We start from the raw sequence: 13,831 nt of genomic DNA, 5'->3' as shown, positions 1-13,831 counted from the left end.
TGATGTTTTCCCAAATTAATGCCATGTTACTTCCTTCCCCTTGCGTTAAAGGTTTCTTTTCTACACTCGGACTCTGTGCTTGAGAGTAGGGAAGCATTGCCTCTCAGAGGCACCCACGGGTGTTGTGTGAATTTCCCAGAATACCAGGCTCAAGCCAGCTCTGTTGGACTGAAAGCTACACCGAGATATTGAACCTGGCCCTGGCTGCTGCTGGTGCTAGCTGGCAGATGGGTTACCAATATTATGTTTTAGCATTTTTTAAAAACTAAAAAGACCAGTTTACTGAATCAAAACAGCTTCGTTTTAAAAATTAAGTTTAGGCCCCTCCTCCCAAAAAATGTTTAAAAAGAAAAAAGGTTGAAATTTGAACTAAATATTTTGAAATTAACTTAAATGAAAGCAGTGTTAAGCCAACTCTGAATTCTTTCAGAAATTCCATCTATGATGTTCTTATCTGAGCAGAACTAGTGCTAAAAGGGGTTTGCATCTCTTACTTACACAAGGTATTACATAGGTTTCTATTTCTATGGGACTTTTTCAGGCTATTATTTATCCCTGCACAGAGGTACCTAGAATGTGTATCGGCCTTTTGCATGGAAGTGTATCTTACCTCTTCTAAAGACAATAGGCCCGTCATCACTAACCAGTCAATCGCGATTGACTGGTCGATCCCAAGGCCTCGACCAGTCGATCGCGAGGCGTTCTGGGCCCCACATTTCCCTCCATCCCCAAGAAGCCCCACTACCCACCTCGAGCAACAGTGGAGATAGTGGCAGCTTCCCACGGGGTGGACAGAAGTTCTACAGCTGCGCATCACTTCCGGGGGTTGCGGAAATGCGCTAGCTGCTCCTTGCCCCGGCTCCCTGACGTTCCACTAACTTACCAGGTAAGTCCCCAGAGGCGCGCACTGGGACTTCCCTTCTCTGCGGGAGCGGGGAGTCGGCCCCGAGGGGTCACGTGCGAGGGCTTCCCTGCTCCGCGGGAGGGAGGAATCCGGCCCGGCAGAGGCGCACGACAGGGCTTTCTTCCTCTGTGGGGGGAGGGCGGTTGGCACCAGAGGGAGCACGCAACAGAGGCTTCCCTCTGAGGCTGGTGTAGGGGACTCCCTGACCCCACTGGCACCCTGCCCCCAAACCCTGTTCCTGCCCCCTGCCTGAGAACCTTGTCCCCCGCCCTCCTGCCCCCTGTTCCCTCTCCCATGCCCCCAGCCACAGAACTTTCCCCCCACCCTCCCGCTGCAAAAACCTGTCCCTGCCCCTGCAGAAACCTTCCCCCCAGTACCCTGCTCCCCCGCTTCAGAAACCAGCCCCCACTGGCACCCTGCCCCCTACCCCCTAATGGAGAAACCTGTTCTCATCCCCCGCTGCAGAAACCCGGCCCCCGCTGGCTCCCTGCCCCTGCTGCAGAAACCTGTCCTCCTGGCATCATTTCCTCTCCCCTGTCCTCAGCCACAGATCTCTGTCCCCACAGGCACCCTCTCCCCTGCTGCAGAAACCTGTCCCCTTCCCTCCCAGCACCCTATTCCCTCGTCCGTGCCCCCCACTGGCACTCTGTTCTCTGCCCCAGCACTCACTAGCACCCTTCCCCAGTACCATGTCCCCTGCTCCCAATTGACTTTTCTGTGGGTCAGTGACCCCTGACTCAAAACAGGTTCCCTGCCCTTCTCATAAATAAAGACAATGCAGAAACTTTTTGTGTTTGACACAGTATTTTATTTAAAAATGAAGCCTGGTCAACAAACTCCCCAATTGGGGCCAAGCCCCCATCTGGCCACAGCCACTCCAGCACTCCCCCTTTCCCCAGACCCTAGATCTGAGCTTATCATACACTGGAACCCCCTGCCCTGAGGCCCTCACATACCCCAGCACAAATTCCTGCACCCTCACATCCACAAGCCTGTGGCTTGCTTAGTACCCCAACACTGCCCGGCCTGGAGCCCCCTCCCCGAGCCAGCGTCCCCTTCTCCAACTCCTCCTGCATCCAGATTTCCTCCCAGAGCTCGCACCTCTTACCCCTTCCCACACCAAATCCCTCATTCCCACCCCAGAGCCTACACATTCTCTCTCAACCCAATGAGGGTATGGCTAGACTGCAGGAGTTTTTCAGGATTCTGGAGATATCCCAGAAAAACTCTTCTGTATCCACGGATGCGTTTGTTCTTCCACTTTTTTTTAGTGGAAGAGCAAACATGCTCTTTTGGTCACCCCTATATTCCTCTTTCCACGAGGAATAAGGGGGCTTCCAAATGAAGGGAGTTTTCTGACATTTGGTCCAGTCTAGACAGGCCAAATGTTGGAAAAACCTCTTTCTACAGAAGAATTGGAAAAAAAGCAGCAGTATAAGGATTGGGGATAGCAAGTGATGGGGAGGAGGAGAATAGAAAGGGGTGGGGCTTCAAGAAAGGGGCAGGGCTTCCCAGAAAGGGGTGGGGCAGATCTTGGCTTGGTCTGTCATTTAAAAATCTTGGGTGTAAAAAGATTGGAGACCACTGCAATAGGCTACAGGATTTGGCCTCATATAAAAAAAAGGCCACCACTCCAGCTATAGGAGAAAGAATATATGGATGAAATAACTGGTATAACAAGTGTCCTCACCACATAACAAATGCCCAACAAAGGCCCATTAATATATGTCCTAAGGTATTTTATGAATTTGCTAATATGGGGTAGTATTATGTGTTAAAATGCATGCTTGAAATGTCATTAAAACAATGAGGAGGTTGTGAAGCTCCCCTGGGCAAGAAGAGTGCTTTAGATTTTATCATTCAGATATTACCAGTCTCTTACTCTTGGGAGGCTGCATAATACACATCAAAGTATTCATTCAGAACTCATGATTTGGCAGTATGCTGAACTGTCTGGCTTTAATGAAAAAATACAGAAAATATTATAGAAAAAAATGTTGTATGACATTGCTGACACCTTGTGATTCTAATAGAACTTTTAGGCCCAAATTGCTTAGGATCTTAATCATTAGGCTCAAATTGCTTGACTTCAGGCTCAGACTGCATATTGCCTGTGCAGAAACCCTCAGGCTAGAACCAGTGAGAGACAGCCATTTAAACAAACATCTCAAAGGGCAGAGGACCTTTTGGAGGGGCATTTTACTGTGCTGAGCATCTACTGAGATAGAATAAACTAACTTCTTTTTTCAGAAGATTTCTCTCACACACACTCCCTCCTAATAGACAGTCTCCTGGTATTTCTGAGTGGGGCTCCGAATCTGTATCTTCTTCATAGAAAAATAATTCCATGGGTGTTTGAGTCTCTGAAGCTAAATGCATATCAATAGAAGGTGCCCACACCCCCTCCTCCGTCCCATACTCCTAACCCAGGCTCCCTTCTGCACTTATCCTCCATCCCAGACCCCAAATGCCCTCCATAGAAAAGTGCGGCCCTTGACCACTTATCAGAATCTTGGAGTGGCCCCCTATTAAAAATTATTGCCCACTCCGGCCTAGTGGATTTAGCAATGGACCAATCCCAGTGCGGACACTAGTTCCCCATGAGGCCTTGGACAAGTTACTATAGGCAATATTTGCGCATCCATAGGGTCTCTCTACATATTCAAGCACTGCATCGATTATGTTTGGTTTATATTTTCAAGCTGATAGGGTTCCTGTGAATGCTGATACATGCTCCCAACAAAACCAAACAGATGCTAGAGACAAGATAATGCACATACTGTTCCTAGCAAGACTCTCTGATATGCCCTCTAAGCTGGATCTTCCCATCTCAGATGTATGCAGTATAATATATAAAATAGCTCTGCATCTCCAACGGCTATCACTGAAAACATTTTTCTTTACTGCTACAATCATCAGCATCTAAAATACCTTTTAAATCTAATTAAAAAAAAGCAATTCCAATAAATGTCACTATAGGAACCAAAATTTGAAGTTACCATGTGAGACATAATGACTTTATTCACTCTCTGCAAAAAATCTGTTCAGCTAAAAATATTTTACAAGTCTCCTTTTTGAACCCTATCTCCACGTCTTTCTTCAAGGGTAATCATAGTACAAGTTATAACTGTAATCACCAAAATTCAGTTTTGACATTTTTCTCCCCTTTTCAAACCTTTTATTCAGGAGTTTTCACACATCTTCACTGTTCTCTCCAAGATATCACAGAAGTCATGCACAGCCAAAGAGGAAAGATCCAGTTACACAAGAATTACATTTACTAACCATACGACTATTCCAATCAGTCCTTTTAAAATGAAAACTCTAGTATACTAGTAATTAAATCTTGAACAATTCCATGAGTGTACACACACACTCAAATTCTAAGGAACTTTTAAATACCTGCTCAATACTTTTCATGTTGAACAATGTTTTTCATCTTTCTAGTCTCCCCAAAAATACAGTACTTTCACAAATATCTGTGAATTATGCTTCACAGCATCCTTGTGACATAGGAAAGTAGTTCGATTCTCATTGTACTCAAGGGAAAGGGCAGTAAAATCGGCTATATAGGCAGGAATCTATGACAGATTGAGAAAAGAGCTCAGATCTCTTTATTCTTGATTATGTGCTTTAGGTATAATTTCTGTGGAATGGGGACTTTATACCATGGAAGCTTTAGTGAATGATAAAAGAGAGGAAACTAAAAATGGTTTTCAAGTACATTTCAGTGTTCACAAAGATATTTTATCTGAGTATAATATTGTTTTAAAATTACATCTAATGTAAATTTTCTTTTACCTTTCCTGTTTTCTTCTAAACTTGTTCAGGTTTTTTAAACTAAAGACTCAACCCAACCGTCTTTGAAGTCAATGGAAAAAATCCCATTGACTTTACTGGTGTAAAAATGGGGCTTTAAGAGGGTTAATAGCATAAATGCAGAGTTAATAGTTCAAGGAAGTGGAACAATCACTAAGCCATAAGGATAAACTGGGAGTTATTTGGTTGGCAAATACAATTTACCACAGAATTTAGGGCGGTGACAGGGTATTATTGAGTAGTTTCAGGACAATTGGAGCAGGGAAGCAAATGTTGCAATAAATGCTGAAATTTACCTGAGAACACTCTTGGCTCCTGAGGTTTTTATCCATTGAAGTGCGGAGTGAGTTTCGTTTTGTGCCTCTGTGTGAATTTCTGCCAGTTTTTAGGGTAATATTTTGAAATGATTGTCGCATGTCAAACAAATTGAAAAGATGCTGGAATTAAACACAAACACACACGAGTTTTCCTTTTTAGTATAAATTCTGAAGTGTAAGTGTTCTTTTTGTAAGGACAATACAATCTTGTGCTCTGAGATGTATGGAGATTTATGCAAGTGCTTTACAAAAGAAATGAAATACCCTTCCTCCTATTTTTTAGTGTCAGTATCTACTGAGCCCCTGACAGGGAGCCTCCCAGGTCAGATTGACAGACTTGGATTAGTGGGTCTGGAGCTATAATGCTAAAAATAGCTGGATAGACATTGTTGTGAAGTTGGGGTTCAGTTTGGAGCTCAGGCTCTGTGGCCTAAGGAAGGCAATTATAACATGTACACAGCTATTTGTAATGCAGTCGCATGAGCCTGAGCCTGCCAACCCACGCTGGAGGCTCAATGCTCTATAGAAGCGCCCACATGGGCCTGGAATATATTATGCAACTGGACTATTTGTGACAACTGTATCAGCAATGGGTGCAGTTGTACGGGTACTAAATGTGGTTCAGCTGCAAATGTAGATAAAAGACAAACAATGGTCTTTTTTTATTAGCAACTGAGATCAAACTCCGTGATTCAATGGTTTAACTGGGCAGACAAATCAGGGGTGAAATTCTGGCTCCACTGAAGTCAAAGACAAAGCTCCCATTGACTTCAGTGTGTCCAGGATTTCACCCTAGCTCTGCTGACTCTTAAACTTTGTCAACCCTGGGATCTTACCCAAGGGTGTAGCCACACCAAATGAAACTTGAGACATGATGCCCTGGTGCAGCTACATGTGAGGTTGTAATTCAAGAGCAAACATGGCTTTATTCCCATTTCCAGACCAATCTTGCCCCATTACATTTAAATCTTCTCCATTATATGAGAAGATAGGCAACAAGGAGGAAGCATTAACAATGCAACAGTAGCAGCATCTGAATCAACAATGAGGTGCCCAAACCATTTAAAACATCTTAATTACACTAAGCCAAATTATTACAAAATGTAGTGCTGATCCTCACCTATTTAATAAAATTGCAGGACCACCCCCCCAAAAAAAACCACATTGGCTTCAGTGGAAACAGTATCAAGGCCCTACCATCCAAAATTAAATATACCAGAAATACACACAAGCCTCATGGTAATCAATAACACAACAAATTATTGTAATATAACAATAAAGTTAATTATTCAAGATTTGATATATCCAATTACAAAATTACAGCCCAAAGCTTAACAGTCAGGATTTATTATTTGAGGTGTAGTGGCACCTCAGAGCTCCAGTCATAACCCAGATGCCATTGTGCTAGTCCAAAAAGTCCCTGGCCCAAAGTGCTTATAATCTAAGTATAAGACAAAAAACCACAAATGAATACATACAGACAGGGAAGTTCAGGGAAATAAGCACGAACGATAAAAAGGCAACCTGTTGTACTATAAATGAGAAAATATTTATACTGCATAACTCATCCAAATACTGCTGTATACATGAAATAGAGTTTGTACAATACTCAGATATTTCTTTATTTTATACATGTTTATGAGATTTTATCAAAGTTTTACTCATTTTGATTTAGAGATAGGAATTGCCAATTCAAGGACTCCAGCATGAAATCCCTTTGCAGATGTCATAGGGCATTTGCATTAGCTTATTGCAATGCCAGTCAATGGGACCCCTCTACTGACAAGAGAGTGCACACAGTTCTTTCAGAATATTTATTTGGTTTGTAAACTATTTTTATAAAGGGGTTAAAAATATAAGCATGGAGATGAATGGCATTCAACAGGAAATAGAAGAAATGGAGTCTACCCTCAGATTGACACCTACTTTATGGTGCAAATAAAATGCACGAAAAATTAACTACAGGCAGTCCCCGACTTACGCGGATCCGACTTATGTCGGATCCGCACTTACGAACGGAGCTTTCTCGCCCCGGAAGTCGGGGCGAGAAAGCCCCGTTCGTAAGCTGCTCCGGTGCCCCTGGTCTGCTGGAGACCGTCTCCAGCAGACCAGGGGCACCAGGCGGGTTCCCGCGCTTCTGAGGCTTTGCCAGAGCAAAGCCTCGGAAGCGCGGGAACCGCTGCTGCTGCCACTTGGGTGCCGGTGCCTGTGGTCTGCTGGGTACCGTCCCCAGCAGACCACAGGCACCGGGACCCAAGCGGCAGCAGCAGGCGGGTTCCTGCGCTTCTGAGGCTTTGCCAGAGCAAAGCCTCAGAAGCGCGGGAACCCCCGCTGCTGCCGCATGAGACCCGGTGCCTGTGGTCTGCTGGGGACGGTCCCCAGCAGACCACAGGCACCCGGACTGAAGCCACAGCCGCGGGGGGGTCCCGCGCCTCTGAGGCTTTGCCAGAGCAAAGCCTCAGAGGCGCGGGGAACCGCCGCTGCTGCCGCTTCAGTCAAAGCGGCAGCAGCGGCGGTTCCCCGCGCCTCTGAGGCTTTGCTCTGGCAAAGCCTCAGAGGCGCGGGACCCCCCCGTGGCTGCGGCTTCAGTCCGGGTGCCTGTGGTCTGCTGGGGACCGTCCCCAGCAGACCACAGGCATCCAGACTGGAGCGGCGGCAGCAGCGGCGGTTCCCCGCGCCTCTGAGGCTTTGCTCTGGCAAAGCCTCAGAGGCGCGGGACCCCCCGCGGCTGCGGCTTCAGTCCGGGTGCCTGTGGTCTGCTGGGGACGGTCCCCAGCAGACCACAGGCACCCTGACTGAAGCCGCAGCCGCGGGGGGTCCCGCGCCTCTGAGGCTTTGCGAGAGCAAAGCCTCAGAGGCGCGGCACCCCGCTGCCGCTGCGGCTCTGCTCCCCGTGTCCCTGGTCTGCTGGGGGGGGGGGCGCAGCTAGTGTGCTCCCCCCCCCCCAGCAGACGAGGCTTTTGTTTTGGACTCTGGGGCAGAGCAGCTGGGGCGCTGCCGATTGGTCCTGCAGCGCCCGTGGGCGCTACTGGACCAACCCGGCAGCACCCCAGCTGCTCTGCCCCAGGTCCTGATTCAGCCGCTGCTGGTCAGTTTCAGCAGCGGCTGAATCAGGACGCCTGGGGCAGAGCAGATGGGGTGCTGCTGGGTTGGTCCAGTAGCACCGAGGAGCGGCCGCGCTACTGGACCAACCCAGCAGCACCCCAGCTGCTCTGCCCCAGGCGTCCCCAAGTCAGGTTCTGCTGAAACTGACCAGCGCTGACTACAGGAAGCCCCAGGCAGAGTTGCTCTGCCCTGGGCTTCCTGGAATCAGCTGCTGATCAGTTTCAGCAGCAGCTGACTTGGGGACGCCTGGGGTTCTTAAGTTGATTCTGTATATAAGTCAGAACTGGCGGTCAGTTTCAGCAGTGTCTGAATCTGGACGCCAGTTCCGACTTACATACAGATTCAACTTAAGAACAAACCTACAGTCCCTATCTTGTACGTAACCCGGGGACTGCCTGTACTTGACCATGTTCATAAGGGACATAACACATGTATCTTTCAGGAACGGTCTCACTATATCATGCTAAAAAGATAAAAACATGTGGGGAAATACAACTGTAAAAATAGCAAACGGTGCCAGGACAAAAATCTTCAGTCTTGTATTTTGATTCAATAGGAGTTAAGGACTACAGAATTAACCCAGCAGAGTCCAAAATTCTGTGAAAATTGCTGGGAATGGGCTGTTCTGGTATTTAATCTTGTATGTATTTTATTTTACATTACAGTAATACAAAGCCATCAAGCCGTGCACATAGCTCATTTATGGAACTACTTGTTCTTTTCTGTTACTCTTATCATCCCAGCCTAGTGTTTAACACACACACTCAGAGGGTCTTGAGGATCTGATCCTGCAGTGAGTTCCATGTTGGTGGATCTTCTGCCCTATATGAAGGACTTTACAGGACTTGGGCTTCAGGGCCTATTCAAAAAACCTCTGCTATGAATGGAAAGGTTCCCATTGACTTCAGTGGATTTTGATTGGGAACCTCAGACTGACATTTCTTTAACCAGTTAATGTCTTTATTCAAGCCTAGGGTAACAGTATCAGATTTGTAGACTGCAGTGACTGAGTAGGCTTGTTACAATGTCTCACACCACCCTGCTACCACCACAAACCCACTAAATCAATAAGCCAATTTAGAAACAAGCTGAACTCTTTTCTAATGGCACATCTCACCAGTGGTAAAAGACCTGGAAGCCAAGTTTTCCCACTTGGTGACACCCACACATTTCCATTGTCTTGAAATTCTGCCCCTCCTCCCCATGACACCTGCATAACACCACACCATCTGTGGGCTTGCACAGGTGTAATATTTGGAGTTGAGTCAACAATTCTCTTGTGGTTACACAAAAATCTAGATCATTCTCTTAGCAGAAGTTGCTCTGCAGGTTTATCTGTCTACACATTTATGCCGTCTCCATCAGAGTGGTAAAAACAGAAAAAAACCCTGCTAATTGTCAGTAAAATAAGCAGATATGACTGGAAAGCAGAGAGGGGCAGAATCTAGTGCAAGTGCCATTTTTCTAGTCACTTTTCAGAGCTGAATACGAATGACCAGGGTGGTCATGCCACCCTCTCTCAGCCATGTGCAGTGCTGCAACAAGTCTGACTCAGTTTCCCACCAACAATCATTCAGTTTTGTACCTGGTTTTCTGCCTCCTGAGAACAGTAATCCTAATTAAGATTTGAGAATCCTATGCATAGGCAACTTGCAATAGCACTCGGGAGGTGCACTGCTCCCTGCCCCCCTACCAAAATTTTAATTGCTAAATGGGATGCTCCCTTATGCCCCCTCCTTGTTCCCCTGGGTGACCCTCCTTGCACTCTCCCCCTCACATACACCCCCACAGGCACTAGTGGCCTATGGTCCCATGACCCATTTCTTCTCTGATCTTTACTGTCCCCTCTCCTGGGAATGGTAGAGAAAACCAGGCCCACACACTCATCAGGGTTCCAGCCCAGGGAACACCCCTCCCACCCCATATCAATCAGTTCCTCTCAATCCCTTGTTGTTTCCCTGAGCTGCTTTCTATCTTCTTCTTTCAACTTTCCCCAGACTCACATTCTGATTCTTCCCTTTGAAGTCCAACTTTCCAGGCTGTTGAAGGAGTCCCCTCTCTGGAGTATGTGTGGCAGCCCTGCCTTTCTTCTGTTCTGCAGCATTTTCTATTCCTTCAGCTGTTGCAAATGCAGCAATTAGCCCCAGCAGAGGAGATAGACAGTATCCCTGTTAACTCCTTAGGGTATGGCTACACTGCATACAAAGGCCCAGGGTTTGTGCCCAAGCCCATCTCCTAGCTACCCAAAAATCAGCCTGAGTCAGGTCACTCAGGATGCAGGCTTAGGACCCTTCAGCTATTAGGAGCCAAGCAAGCCCTGTCATTTTGCAACATGGATTTAGTGAAGCTGCAGGCCCAAGTCAAAAGGTCTGCGCAGTGCAGTACAGTCAAATTAGCATATTAGCAAGGAAACCCAGGTTTACAATGCAATGTAGGGGTATGTCTACACTGCAGTACTATTTTGGGATACTTCTAGTATCCCTAAATAGCTATCCTGTGTCTTTGAAACAAGCCTGTTATTTTGAAATCTAATGGGCAAGGTATTCCGATATTCCTGTAAACCTTGTTCCAAGAAGATTAAGGCATGTTTCAGAATAGCTGTTTATTTTAAAATTTGGCACTGCGTAGACAGCACCAAATTACAAAATAAATGATTTCGAAATTAACTCAAAATAAGCTAGGCAATTTGCATAGCTCAAATTGTGTAGCTTATTTCAAGCCAAGGCTGCAATGTAGACACACCCTAGATGATCCAGCACAGTCTTGGAAGCAATGACTCCACAAGCCCAGACTCCAAGGAAATGGAGGGATAAGGGACCTTTCGGAAAAGGCTTTATTTTCTGAAAGATCCATGTCTAGACTGGCGCTTTTTTCCCGCAAAGCTCTGAGCCGGAAAAAAGCAGCAGCCATTTTTATGCTAATGAAGCGGGGGAGATTTAAATCCCCGCTTCATTTGCAATTGCGATATGTTTAATTTGCATCCCTTTTACGAAAAAGGGATGCAGTCTAGACACAGCCCTAGAGTTAAAAAGTCTTTTGAAAGAGTATCTAAAATCCCTTGTATCCTTAGGTTCCTTTAGAAATGCTTTGGAAGTGATATTAGTTTAACAACAGTAGGCTTACTATTCCCTAGAATGGCAGATGAGATTCATAAAACCTTTGCAGTGAATGCTAAAAATGACCACACTGCAGAGCTATTAAAGTAATTTTGTGTGCTGAATGCATCCCGGCAGTTTGATACAATCACAGCTACTCAAAAAGGCAACTTTTGGATTTTATACCAATATTCAAGCCTTCAATGGCCTCATCTGGAGAAAAATTCAGACCCCATTGAAATCACTGGAGCCAAGATTTCACCACACGTCTGTGGCTCACCTAATATAAAGCACTCTTACTTTGAAACATGTGAGTAGCCCCACTGTCGTCAGAGTTTGGGAGATTATAGCCTAGAACTGTGTCTATACTAGGAAAATCTGGCAACAGATTTTCACTTGCTGTATTCAAAGCTTTTACGGCTTCTTGTGGGTTTATGGTTTAACTGACATGATGTGAAAGGGATTGATACATTGGAGGCACTAGCTAGCTAGCTACTATATTTGAAAATCATATTTTATATTAATTTATCTTACAAACATGTGAATAAAACTCCATTTCCTTCGTACCTAGTCCTTTACCATTTGGCAAAATCTTTTACTTTAGCAGGTGTAAAAAATGGAAGTGGAATAAATAGCAGAGAGGTTCATTTATTTCTCCATCTGTGCATTGCTATTGGACACCAGTGCTACATATGTATGAGTATGGGGCCCATCTGTGTGCTAGCAAACTCCTGAGCATGCTACTAATTGTTTCTCCTTTGTATGTAGTAAGTGCTCACCGCTACAAAACGCTAGGGAGCATTCTGGTAGGCAGGGCACATCCCATCATTGCGGTATTTCAGTGAACGTGGCAGCAATTTATTCTTGGCAAGATAATAGGTGCATTAAAAAAAACCAGAAGCTGGCAGGTTATACTAATTCACATGCAAGTCAGAACTGGGGGGAGAGGCAATTTGCAGCATCCCTTTTAAATATGTTATTAATGAACAAATACACCTGCCCCAAAGTAGTCTCTCCCGCTATCAATTGCTAAGGAAGCAAGAAAATTGTCCTTTCGCATAGAGCACAGTCTCCAGAACTTGGTGTGATGGTGTATCCCTGTTGTTAGATTTCTCTATGGTTAATTAGATTGCATTGAAGAATATGTAGCCTAGGGCCTGAAGTTTTCTAGGACCAATAACACTTCTCTCTGTGCACAGCAAACCGCTTCATCTGTGCAGCTCTTGATATGGGCTCTTAATGTCCATTATTCCAATCAACTTTAGTCAGATATGGAAAAAAGCATCATTCTTTTCCTCTTCTTGCCTCCAAAAAATTTTCTTCTTTCCCCTGATGCTATCAAATACAGCAACACTGTCTCTTCTTTCCACCCAACCTGTTGTCCCATTCTCGCCTTAGGTGACTTGTCCACATTTGAAAACGTGGGTCATATTTAAACACCTTTGGGAACCCTCGAGCCAACTGACCTGATGCTGAGCAGTCTTTGCAGTCAGTGTACAGGACAGATAATACAGAAGAACCTCAGAGTTATGAAAATCTTGGAAATGGAGGCCATTCATGTCTCTGAAATGTTCATAACTCTGAACAAAGTTGTATGGGTGCTCTTTCAAAAGTTTCCAACTGAACATTTACGTGCCTGAATGGTTTTGAAACTTGATTATGCAGAAGAAAATGTGGCTTAATTTTAATGTAAAGGAAATCAGCACAAAAAGTTTCCCAAAAAGTTTACTCAAAATCTGGTGCATTGCTCTATCGCTGACCTGGTCAGAAATATGAAGAGCAGCAGAGGCTGCTGGATGTAGCGGAATATGGCAGTGCAGAAAACCTGGGACTATATTTCCCTTCAGTTGCTCAGACAAAAAAACTGACCAGATTCTGATCCACTGGTGTCCAGAATGCTAAAGGAAGCAGCAATGAAATGGACCAGAACCTGGTAATTTTCTTTTGCTGTCTGGACTTTTCAGGAATGTTTCCCATTTCTTCCTAGTAGGAATGAGTGCACCCATAATAAGGGGCATCAAGAAATCTGGACTCAGTCCCTGGCTTTCCCACTGATTTGCTGTGTGATGTTGGGCAAATCATTTCATTTCTGTTCCCCATCTGTAAAACTAGAATAATATTTTCCCTCCAGTCTTTGTTGAAAAGCTGGTGTACAAATAGTAACAAACACCTTTAGTAAAGCCCCATTTATCCACTCTCCTTTAGACTCTGTCTTCCTGTTACCAAACTGAGGTGATAGTTACCAAGTATGAATCGCTGACTCCACTAATTCCCTGAATCTCAGGAATCCCATTTTTCTGTATGTTTTAAAACTTTTCAGTTTTTTCTTCAGTATAATTTAATTATGGATTATAGCAATAGGAAACAAGCATTGACTTGAATAGCAGAAAAAGCAGCATCTGAGTATTTGTCTTGTGCCAACAGAAAATTAATCTTTTCATGCCAATACAGTAGTCCCTAAGACCTTAAAAAAAAAAAAAAAAAAAAAAAAAAAAAAAAAAGCAAGAGTTGCAAAGAACAAGGAAAATTGCAAATTCTTCATAATTATGTAGCGGCTTATGCTCCAAATGTTATTTTACTCCCTTTATAAA

Source organism: Pelodiscus sinensis, chromosome 2, assembly GCF_049634645.1.
Source record: "Pelodiscus sinensis isolate JC-2024 chromosome 2, ASM4963464v1, whole genome shotgun sequence".
In the NCBI taxonomy this organism is placed as follows: domain Eukaryota; kingdom Metazoa; phylum Chordata; order Testudines; family Trionychidae; genus Pelodiscus; species Pelodiscus sinensis.
The sequence above is the reverse complement of the archived record's forward strand: the minus strand, read 5'-3'. Positions refer to the sequence as shown.